This window comes from Eumetopias jubatus, unplaced genomic scaffold (genome assembly GCF_037043125.1).
Source record: "Eumetopias jubatus isolate StellerSeaLion01/CBP00866 unplaced genomic scaffold, mEumJub1_p1.0 scaffold_13, whole genome shotgun sequence".
Classification (NCBI taxonomy): Eukaryota; Metazoa; Chordata; class Mammalia; order Carnivora; family Otariidae; genus Eumetopias; species Eumetopias jubatus.
Genome location: NW_028274819.1, coordinates 61,207,978 through 61,220,266, shown reverse-complemented (window position 1 = coordinate 61,220,266; position 12,289 = coordinate 61,207,978). Strand labels below are relative to the sequence as shown.

General features: G+C 35.9%; 1 non-coding gene across 1 annotated transcript; it reads left to right on the top strand.

Annotated features, from left to right (window-relative positions):
- Window positions 1–10,677: 10,677 nt before the first annotated feature.
- Window positions 10,678–10,785, top strand: LOC114218827 (U6 spliceosomal RNA). The gene has a single exon (XR_003611249.1). It is a non-coding gene; the product is annotated as a U6 spliceosomal RNA (small nuclear RNA).
- The last annotated feature ends 1,504 nt before the right edge of the window (window positions 10,786–12,289 follow it).

Genomic DNA, 12,289 nt, shown 5'->3' with positions numbered 1-12,289 from the left:
CTGTAAACATGTCTAAGCAATTTATAAAACAACCTTTATTAATCCCTCCAACTAGCACTGTCTTTGAAACATATTAGATATGTAATAATTATTTTTTCACTTACTGATTTAAAAAATGAATGAGTAGAAACATATACTTTTCTCATATATATGAACTCATCTCTAGAATGTATTAAGAATTCCTGCCTACAAATCAGTATTAAAATGCATACAACTCAGTAGGAAAAAAGAGCAAAACACTTGGACACTTCACAAATAGGATATCCAAATGACCAATAAGCAAATAAAATGGTGCTCAACATCATCACTCATCAGGGAAATGCAAATAAATACCATAATGAGATACCACTGCACACCCACAGGAATGACAACATTTAAAGGTAAACAATACAAGGCACTAAAATTATCATGGTAAATAATAAAATGCAATGCCTGCCCTCATGGTGCCTAAATTATGCAGAAAAAAAAATCAGAAAATAGAAAGGCAAAAATAAATATTGTATGATGAGTTTTATGATGGCAAAGTACAGAATGCTCTGAAAAGCAAAAAGTGACATGTTTCTTTGCTAGAGAACTGTATAGTAGACAGTTATGGACAGGGATAGGCAGTTATCAAAGGAGGATCAAAGCAGAAAACTGTAAACTGCTTTTTTCCAAGAATGCCACCTTGGAATTCTCAAACCATTAAAATTTATGTGCAGTTCTCTAGCATTATTCCAGTAAGAAAGCCCTGATAATTTTAGCCCTCCACCAGATTTTTTTAACTCAGCTACTGTTGCAAAATGTGTTCAAGGAAATGAAATGGCAGAATAATTACAGCAGTCCCCATCATGGTAATTAGCTTGCATTCATGTCTCCCTGGTGCTTCCACCATGTATCTGGGTCTCCTCTGAATATCAACTTATTTTATATTCTTCTTAGAATCCTTATTGGTATGAACCCTGATGCCATTGAGGTAAAGAGGATTTTATAGAGCATGGAGAAATTTTTCTTTTATACTTTCAGAATTTTTAAACTAATTTCTTTAATTAGACCAAGTTTCAATCCATTCCTTTTTGTTGGGGGTGGGGGTGGGAATCTGTACTTAGTGAGCAAATGTTTCTCAGGGTTTTTAAAGCCTAGAGTCCTGGTAAATGTTGTCCTCAATCCCAGGAATACTTGGTCATGAAATCTAGAAAGGAATGTGGAAGTCACATGTACATGATCATCCATACACCTTCCCAAAGCCATTGGATTGATCTCATCTTTGCCATCCAAACTGGCCACATGGGGCTCTCAAAGTAAACCTGCCACACCGGAGACCTTTTCTTCACCTTTATCACTTTTCCACAGGGTTCTAAAGGGAAAATTCTAAATTATTTATTGAGCACCAGTTACCTCTGCTAGTTCATTTAATTCTCACATCCACCTTAGAAAATGAAGATCTTACCCTTATTATGCAGATTAGAAAAAAATGAAGTTCACGGGTTAAAATGCCTTGCCCAAAATCACAAGAGCTAGCTCATGGTTGAGCTGTGATTCAAAACTGTCTTATCCCAGACTAATATTTCCATTACTACATGCTGCTTATAGAGAGGCCATGCCTTGAAAAGTGTTAGTCCCACTTTCTCCACAATTAGAAAGTCTCCTTAGATACTCTCCTCCAGAATGGGATTTGAGGAATATGACACTATATATACCAATATATTGTGTTTGGATTTTAGGGCACACCCATGTAAGACTATTTCTCAATGAACTTTGACTCTAGATTATCATCCAGATTACATTGCTGGGATATTTAGACTTCCTTAAGAAAATATAAATATAAATGGACTGCAAATTTCTATCAGATTTGCATAGGGTATTGTGAGCATCACTTGATTCAGGACATCTTGGGAAATTAAATACTACCTTTAAGCAATGACTTCCATACTGGGGGGGGGCGGGGGAGAGCTTTTCTTTTCAAACAAAATGCTATGCACAATCTCCATATTTCATTTCATTTCATTTCATTTTTGAGGATTTTATTTATTTATTTCAAAGAGAGAGAGTGAGGGAGAGAGAGAGGGAGGGAGAAAGAGAGAGGAGCAGGGGGAGGGGCAGAGGGAGAAGCAGATACCCCATTGAGCAGGGAGCCCAACATGGGGCTCCATTCCAGGACTCCAGGATCAGGACCTGAGCCAAAGACAGAGGCTTAGCTGACTGAGCCATCCAGGCGTCCCACAATCTCCATATTTTAAACAAAAAGGTGGAGCTGCTCTGTGGAGGCAGGGTGCCCTCTCTGTCCCTGGCCACTCCTTACCCCCAGCCCTAACTCCTAATATACTTTCTCTGAACCCTTAGGTCTCTGTGGACTAGAGTTTGAAAATTACCTACTAAATTCAAGTATAACCTAAGTTAGAATGCTGTAGAAGTGTCTACTAATAACATCCACCATCTCAGTGTGATTATTTAAAAATTCACTCATTTTAAGGATTTATTTTTATCTGAATTTGTCAGTTATCACAGAAACAACAAACACCTTTCCAACACTTCTGTCTGTCTGTCTGTCTGTGGTTCCCCCCACCCCTCTTTCTCTGCACTTGTGTGTGCGTATATGTGGGGAGGGAGGTGCATTTAAACTTAGACTTCTGAAGCTTCGGATGTCAGGTCATAGCTGATCGGTTCAGTTGCCTAAATCTTTAACTCTCGTAATTGTCGTATTTTAGGTCTTAAATCATTATGCAAGCGACATTCTCTTTTTCTTGCACTCAGTATTTCTCTGACCTAAAACTAAAACCGAGACAATGTAACCCCCACAAAGTCAACTGACCTTCCTATGCATAACCTCATTCCGTTATCTTGAACATTCACCAATGCTTAATTAATGCCTGTGTCCTCTCTTCTGGCTGAAATCCCAAATCCTCCAGCTCAGGACAAGACAGGAGTACTCACAAACAATGCTCCCCATGCCCAACAAGCTTTCAGCCTGCCCTTCTTTAAGGACCCCTCGATCTATTTTTCTTTTCTTCTCTTCTCTTCTGTTCTCTTCCCTTGCCCTTTCCCTTCCTTCCTTCTTTCTTTTTCTTTTTTAAATTTCCTTCATTGTGAATATTTTTTTGATCCGATGAATCTTTCTTCGTAGGACAGAATATAAAGACTATTAAGAAACAGTTTTTTCCTAGAAATAATCACTCTCAATGTACAATTACTGAGCTATGTGGGGATATTCTCAACTTCTCTAGGCCTTAGTTTCCTTTCCTTACTCAGACATTATTGGTGTCTGTCTTGTACCTAGACTGTTTTATCATGGCTTCAAGATGAGGGAATGTGTCTGATCAAGAGTTCTAAATCTCATTTACAGCCACCAAAGGATACATTAATGTATCCTGTAGGAACTTTGTGAATTCTCTGAACTTATGTATAAAATACATATTTTATACAAGTACATATATATTAATGGGAGAAGATCCAAAACACCTATCATTTTCTTTAAAATAACATGGATTGATACAGTCAGTGGACCCTAAGTGGCACATCAGGGTTACCTACAATGAAAAAATAAAGTTTTTTGGATCCCATTCCAGACTTATTCAAATCTTTGGGTGCAAATGTGGAACAGAAATTTATAATTTTAGGGACGCCTGGTTGGCTCAGTCGGTTAAGCGTCTGCCTTCGGCTCAGGTCATGATCCCAGGGTCCTGGGATCGAGTCCCACATCAGGCTCCTTGCTCAGCAAGGAGCCTGCTTCTCCCTCTGCCTGCCTCTGTCTCTCTCTCTCTGATAAATAAATAAAATCTTTAAAAAAAAAAGGAATTTATAATTTTAATACACTGCCCAGAAGATTCTGCCAAGTTGTCCCTGGTTCATGGGTTAGTGAGTTGTGAACCATTGATCACAAACTACTGTTGTCAAAGCTAAAATAATAAGATTCTAGATCTGTATTCAGAGGCCAGGGTAACTGACATTATATATGTCTTTATGAATCTCAGATGAGATGATTTTTGATTCCTGAACACCCAGGTGGGAAAAAAAGTGGAGAGGGACTATAATCCTTGTCTATAAACCACCACTTACTGCTCCATATCTTTATTCATGATATTTGAGTCAAGTATATTAAATGTAATTAATGTTCAGTAAATATTTATTCAATAAATGAATGAATGAGTGACATTTGAAGAGAAACAAAATCCAAATTATATTAATGCTGTGATTAAAATTAATAGTCTGTCCTTTAAAAGACCCTTCTAAGGACAGATTTTCTATGCCGATGAATTAATGAATAAACAGCATAAACATTTGTGGCTTGCATCTGAGGTAATGAATGAATACCGGATATAAAATGTTGAACAGCAGTGATGGAAATCTTTAGTTGATGCCCGCAGCAAATAACTAATTGCCCAGCTTGGTCAAGTTGTCCAGTCTTGGCTTCGAGGTCTGGTTGGTATTTATCTCCTTCCCATATCAGAGGGAAGCAATATGTTGGCATAATGTCATCACAATCTAATTTAATTATAATTAAATCACATGCTTCTCTGAAATTATTCAGAAAGAATACAATTTGCTGCCATCTTTTTTCTCCCCTTGTGGAATTAGTCTGTGCCATTGGTTAATGTAAATTATGTTATCACAGAGAAAGAAAGTATTTTATTGACAACTGTATAACCTTGGGCAAATTATTTAAATAACTCAAGACTCAGTTTCCTCGTATGCAAAGTAAAGAATATTTTATTTACCTTTCATTTGTTGTTCAGAAGATCATGTATATAAATCAACCAAGCTCAATGCCCTGAATAGGAATATTTATCTTTATAATTGTAAATAAATTTATTATAAATGACGTATTATTTCTGTAAATGAATTAAATACACATTTCATAAGATTACAGTTTATAGAGATAGCATTTGTCACCTACTTTTGTTCTTATTGTAGATTTATGACAGGGGCAGAAGATGTGCTGATCCACCTATTTTATGCTAATGAACCATGGATAAAAACAGTTAATTGACTTTCTCAAGTGATTTTTGCATTCAGACAATAAGCAACAGAACACGACCTTTAACCCAGACCTAGCCAGAATGTTCACTGTTCCTTGTCTTACTGTACTATAAGCTAAGGGACTGGGTATCTGTCTGGGAGCAAAACTGAAAATAATATCATGCAGTAGTTATTACAGAAATGATTGGGAACAGTAGAGAGCCATGCTGAAATGAAGAGGGAGAGGCAGATGAATTGATTATTTTACATTATGGTGGCAGTATGGCCATTCCCTCTGGGTACAGAGAGGGCACAAGAATACAAAAGTATTTGTCATGCTGCCAGATAGATAGACTTGTTTTCAAGTCCACTTTTATACCATTTACTGTCTGATCTTGAACAAATCTCACTTTTTCAGGTTTAGTGTCTTTTATCAAATGCAAAATGGGGATAACAGTACCTACTTGATTGGTTTATTGTGGAGTTTAAATTAGGGAATATATGAGGAGTAAATTAGGGGACCACTAAGTGTTAGCTATCTTTCTCATTACTCTTTTAGTGAGTCGTTCACTTCTTAGAAGAAACAAACTTGAGTTTGAGGTCACGCTTTACCTTTTCACAACTTTTGATTTGGGATAATTATTTTTTTAAATTTGCTTTTTGAGAAAAAACATCGACAATAAGAACAAGAGCAGCCATCATAATGCCTGCCCTAACAACATTAAAAAAATGATAAATAGAATACAAGTTAATAGATGTAAAATTGCTTTTGAAAAGATAAATCATTGTACATACTGAAGTAATTATAAAATATGTCTTAGCATAGAAATATTTTACATTTTTTTTTCAATTGTTCATGGCTCTGGGCTGCTAAGTCTGTGTATAAACAGACTTGTGTTAAATGGCAACCTCTTGCCTTTCACATAGATCCATGCAACGTATAAATGAAAGTGCCCTTTGGAGAAACAATTTCCTTATCAAGCCTGAACACACAGGGCCACCAAAATGGGAGCACAGATCACCTGTGCTGGGAAAAGCTTTGCTAATTATTTTCAGTAATACTTACAGTTTCTTTATGATTACAAAAAATAATAAATGTTCCATGTATAAAATTAGGGGGAAATACACACACACACACACACACACATATGTATATGTAGTAAAAATCACCTGACCCCCCAAAACCTAGAGAATATCTGTTTTGCTCTAAATCTCCCAAGTCACTGGGAGAACACTCAGGTTTAGGAAGTTTACAAGATCTTCCTTCATTCTCAAGGGCAAAAACTTAACAGTAGAGCTGTTTCTCCACAGAGTACAGCATTTTGTAGTTTGTATATCATGTGCCCCAAGTAATCCCAGATGTAAAACAGCTGCGCCTTTCCACAGCTCTGCAGTCATTGAGAGAATCCTTTTACCTTCACTGAACAGAAAAGTTCTATCTAGACAATTTGCACTCACTCCATCCCCTCAGCTAGGTCATCTTCTAGATTTTATTCATCATGGTGGACCAAATATGGAAACAATAAAAACATTATGACTAGATTCAGAATTTGAGAGTCATGTCTGGGGAATATCTATTTCCGCTTATTCAGCTAGCAAACGTACCTGATATTCAGCTAACCTATTTGTTTCTAGACTTAGTTCCAACTGTGTAAACTTAGGTATATCCCAGAAAAGGACCTCAGCTTGAACAACTACAAAATGGACATATACTAAATGAGTCCTCTATCATTCTGGGATGTTTTTGACCACAGAAGTGAAAAAAACAGCGACTGCAATACTTTAACCAATGTCTGGATATAGGATAGATCCAAGTCTCACCCATGTCCTCAAAGGCCAGTCCACATTTTTGCTCTGCCAAACCAGGTAACGCCCCGATGATGTCACAATCTGTGCCCAAGAATCATTTCAAGACAGGCCAGCCACTGACAGAAGTTTAATATCCTTTCTGTAAGTCCCTTCGTAAAGAAAGCAAATTAATTCTAGGTACTTCTCAGAAGATTTTCTTTCAGGCCTTATTGACCAGGATTGAATCACATACTATTTGAAAAACAATTGCTGGCATGGCAAATAGTTGTCTTAGGGTAATACACACTTGGTTTTAAAAAGTTATGCAATTTTGGTCTTGTAAAAGATTACACTTTTCCTAGCAGAATGTAAGAGGCTTTCCCTCACGTTCATATCATACAATTTTCTAATTCTTACTCATCTTAGGACTATAAAGTTTAGCTCATAGTTATTTACACTCATACACTATCAGAGTCACAAAAACTACTACACTTTTAAAACACTCTGTTCACAGATCTGTGCAGGAAGAATAGTCTCCTATTTTGTTGGTGGTAATTAAGCTAGTAAGACCTATATGGGAGCCCTTTGGCAATACCTTCCAAAATTTCAGTGTTATGTATCTTTGACCCAGACATTCTAGTTATAGCAATTCATCCTACAAATACACTTGTACATTGTGAGTTGCCGTCAGTATCAAGATACTTATTTTAAAATATTTATTGAGAACCTATCATTGACCAGGCCATGTTCAAGTTGTTGGGGTATATTTTAGGAACAAAATAGGAAAATAACCCTGCCCTTATGAAGCTTATATTTTGCTGCCACATTATATCTGACAGTAAAACACTGAATGGTGTCAAAGATAGAGGTCAACACTCATCCTTAATACTTTAAGCTACTTCCTAAGCAAGGGTGAGCTTCTATAAGGAAAAAAATCCTTATTCTCTTTTTAACAGATTTATAGCATTTTGTTACATAATATACCATAATTTAATTAGTTTTTTATTGACAAAAAAATAAAGTTCTGAAAAAGATTTGATTGTTCTGTGACCATCTCAGCAAGTAGTATCTAAAACTAGTTTTTAAGCACAAGATAAGAAAACCTTACCAGTACTGATACGGAACAATTTCCAAGAGGTATTGTTAAACTAAAATTAGGGGAAACAATATTTGTATTTGCTTCTATAATGCATACAATGTTTCTGGAGGGAGATGTAAGAAATTAACTACTACCCTTCTAAGGAGGTGGAGGCAGGGGAACTGGGTATCTGTGGGAATGGAGGGAGCTGAGGACTTTTCCCTATAAATATATTTTTGTAATTTTATGATTTTTTAAAAGTATATATTTATTACTTAAATACATTTAAAATTAAAAAAATAAACTCTTACTGTGTATTATAAAAATACGAATTTATTTTACTGTTACTGTTACTGAAAATCTCAAACTTACATTTACTAGCCATTTTTTGTCTTGATTCATAGGAGGTGCTTTATTTTCTAAGTATTATTTTTACTAAATTTAGTTCATTGAAATATTTTTGCCAGTCTCTTATTGGTTTATGATGTTCTTTATTCAATAGGAAACTTTACTTTTAACCAAGTCCAGAAATCTTTTCTTTAAACCTTTGTGAGTTTTGTTTTTTTGTTTTGTTTTGTTCGTGTTTTTTTGTTTTTGTTTTGTTTTGGGGGGAGTTTTCTTTGTTTTTTGTCTTTTACAAATTTTGGTTAAGAATTCCTTCCAAACCCCATCACCGTAAAGACCATCAGGTATTTTCATGAACCTTATATTACTTTGAATCCATTTGAAATGTAGTGTCATGTATAGTTTAAGAAATGGTTCCAACTTCATTTTTCCTCATGTATTTTACTAAACAATCAGTTATTGACTCACTCATGTGTGAAGTCTGTTCTTGCCTTTGTGTGAGCACCAGAATGGTGGTTCATCCATGGCTAATCCATTACTACTAAGCCTCAGGATGCTCAGATCTTCCTCAGCCACATGTAAGTTCCTTTCAGGCATGTTGGTTTGTTTGTTTAATCAAAACTCAGCTGAAGACTCTGGGAGACCCTCTGCAGATCCACGGTGCTCTCTCTGGGCAGCCGTTGCTTCTCCAGGAGTGTGCACTAACAATGCTAGCCACTTTGGTAGCCCAGAACTCCAGCTTTGGCTCCTCTGCCCAGGTTCCGCCTAGCTTCTTGTCTGTAGTGCAGTGGTCTAGAAGTTCTCTCCAGGTAACCACAGGGCTCACTTTGCTTTTCAACTCCCAGAGATCCTGGTCCTGTACTGCTTAATGAAGACCCTTGTTTCATATTTTGTTTCTCTTTTTTCAGTTGTTTGAGACAGGAGAATAAAGCCAGTTCCTTTTATTCCAACTTGTTTGGAAGCAGAAGTGTTCTATAATATTTCTTAACACACAGTAAGGTGAATCTCTAACTATGTTCTTATTTTTCTATATATTCCTAGCTTTTGCTATACTTTTAAGACATTTTTACACAGTCCTCCCAAAACCCCACCGGAATTTTGAACAAAATTACATCTAATTAATAGATTAAATTGGGGGAGGGTGATGTGACCTCTTCACAAGGTTAAATAGTTATAGCCATTCATATAGTAAGAGTGTTTATATGTTTAGGTCTTCTTTTAATTCTTTTATTAGAACTTTATGTTTTTTTCATCTTCTTAAAGTGATTGTCTCTTCTTTATTAGTTTAATTCCTAGATGCTTTAGAATATTTTTGGTAATGTTATAAGCGGTCTCATTTTCTTTTGCATTTCATGGTTGGCTGTTAGTATAAAGGGATACTCTTGATTGCATATATTGAATGCAGAGCCAGAAATTTTGTTTACATTCTCTAATTAGTTCCAATAATTGTCTGCTGATTCTTTTTTTTCTGCTGATTCTTTTTTATAATATACATACATTATGCTATCATATAATTATACTTTTGACTCTTCCTTTCCAGTCTTTAAATTTCTTATTTCTTTTGCTTTTATTAATCCAATGTACACTGTTGATAGTGCACAGTGAACTACATTAGTGATAGATGGAAGTGTATCATGTCTCTAACCTTAAAGAGAATGGCCTATGCTTTCATTTTTAAGTGTGATATTTTCTGTTTTTTATGAGTAGGAAGCCATTAGTAAGTAAAGGAAATTCCCTACTCAGTATTTCTAGAAATATTTTATATTTAAACAGATAGAAGTGTTTAATATTTTCAATTTTTTCTAGATATATTGAGATGCAATGAACTGTATCACTAAATTTTTCTGACATTGAACTATTCTCACTGAGCATTAATCATGTGTTTACACTATATGTGTATAGATAGATAGATAGAGGTTGATTTTTATTTTCATCAAAAGGGGAGATAAGCTATCATGGTAGCATGGGTCTAATCTTCTATTACTCAAATTTTAGGCTCAACTCCAGAACCAGAAAACACAAACATATTTGAAAGAGTATTTTATGATCTTTGGACATTAGTGTTCTCTTCTATGAACATCAAGATAGGGATTAGAGTCAGGAATAAAATTCTATTATGTCTTGACTTGAAAGCTGTTGAGGAGTTTACATAAGATCTTTGTTTCCCAATGAATCCCAATGAATCCCATCCTTCCATCCTTGCCTCTTTCCTTAAACCTTAAACCTCATCTTGAGTTAAGCTTTCAGGTTCTTTCATGCTTCCAGGCATTTGCATATACTGTACCTTCTGTGTAGCACAAACTTCTTGTTTCAGTTAGACTTATTTGATTAACAACTGATGCTGCCTCTTGCTAGCTTAAGAAAATTAAAATTTTCTTTTAATTAAAAAATTAAAATTTTCTTAATCTAAAGGTAGCTCACAGCACAGGCATAGAGGAACCAGAGCAGTGCTGCAAGTCTGAGCAGCAGGAAACTGTGGGCCATCTTATTCAGCTGTCACATAAAAATCTACTCCAGTGCTCACTTCCATATTACTAAATTTTAATAATAAAATTATTAAATTTAGAACAATGCAGAGAAGATTAACATGGCCCCTAGGCAAAGGTGGCATGCAGATTTGTGAAGTGTTCCGTATTTCTCTATATTATGTATTCAAAGTTGCTAAGAGACTAGATCTTAAATGTTTTCACCACAAAAAAAGAGATGCTAATTATGTGATAGGATAGATATACTAGGTTAAACTACAGTGGTAGTTATATTTCAATATATAAATGAATCAACACATTGTATATAATAAACTTATCCAAGTATGTGAATTATATTTTATTAAATGTTTTTAGTTAAAATATCTACTCCATATGATTTCTTCGTCACTTTGTTTCTCTACTTAAGATTCAAAATCCCTAGAGAAAGATTGCAGTTGGTCTTGCTTATATTCTCTCCCATCCATTGATGAGGTCAGGACACCTGGACTTTTCGCTAAGACTGATCACAAAGGTGGAGCGACCATTTTCTAAAGGAAAATGTTTCATATTAGAAGAAGGAATGGGTTCTGGCAATACACCAAATAAGAAATGTTTGCCATATTTCCACACATCATTGTTTGGATAACCCCTATTTATTAATCAAGTTCTTGTTTGAGTCATAACTTCATGTAGGAATGTATTAAGGATCCTGTTTCCATTTTCCCATTGCATCTCATTTCTTCTCTGTGCCAACACATACACATCACAGTATTGTATTCCTGTTATCTCCACAGAGGTTTGGATACTTGATAGCAGAAACCCTACCCTAACTTCTAACCCTAGATATGTTTTCCCAGATTTTAGCACATAGTACTTGACACATGGTGGGTGCTTAGTTATTATTTTGGGGAAGGAAAGAAGGAAGGAAAGAAGGAGGGAAGGAAGGAAGGAAGGAAGGATGGTAAAGAGGAAAGTGATGAAAAAAGGAATCTAGAACAGAACAAATGACAATCAGCATGATGTGCTAACCATCCAAAGAACTAGGCTGCCCTCAAGATGATGAATTCTTAATCATGGAAGGCCCTTAGTTACCAGTCACTTGACCATGTGGCTGTGGAAGGAATTGAAGTTCAGAAAAGGAAATTGAACCTGATGACTTCTAAGGTCCCTTTCAATAACAAGAGTCTGTAATTCTCTGATACAAGATCCTAAATGATGAGGACTTGGTAGGTGGCTGGGGCAGGGGGCGGGGGTCGGGGGGGGCGATGGAGGGGGTGCGTGTGGAGCTCAGTGGAACCAAATCCAAGGGAACAGCCCAATCTATACATAGGGGAAATCTGTGGTTAACATATGTGTATTCCTGTGCTCTTCCAAGCCGTCTCTGATTTGGTAAACACCTGTGAAGAAACAGTGGCTGTCTTCCAATGGTTTCCTTCAGAGCAGTTTGGCTTTCACTTATATCTTTTAATAAATGCACTAAAGACATTAGAAAGCTACTGGAATAAGATAGCCTTGTGATTTTCTGATGTATACCTCAAACCTTAAAAAAATAAGAGAATATGTTTGTCTAACTCAAAGTTCCTCAGACCTCTTGGGATCTTAGTTTTCAACATCAGCAAACCTTTGATATTTGGGTTTGTTTTGCCATTGGCAAAAATACTACTTCTATTGCTAAAGG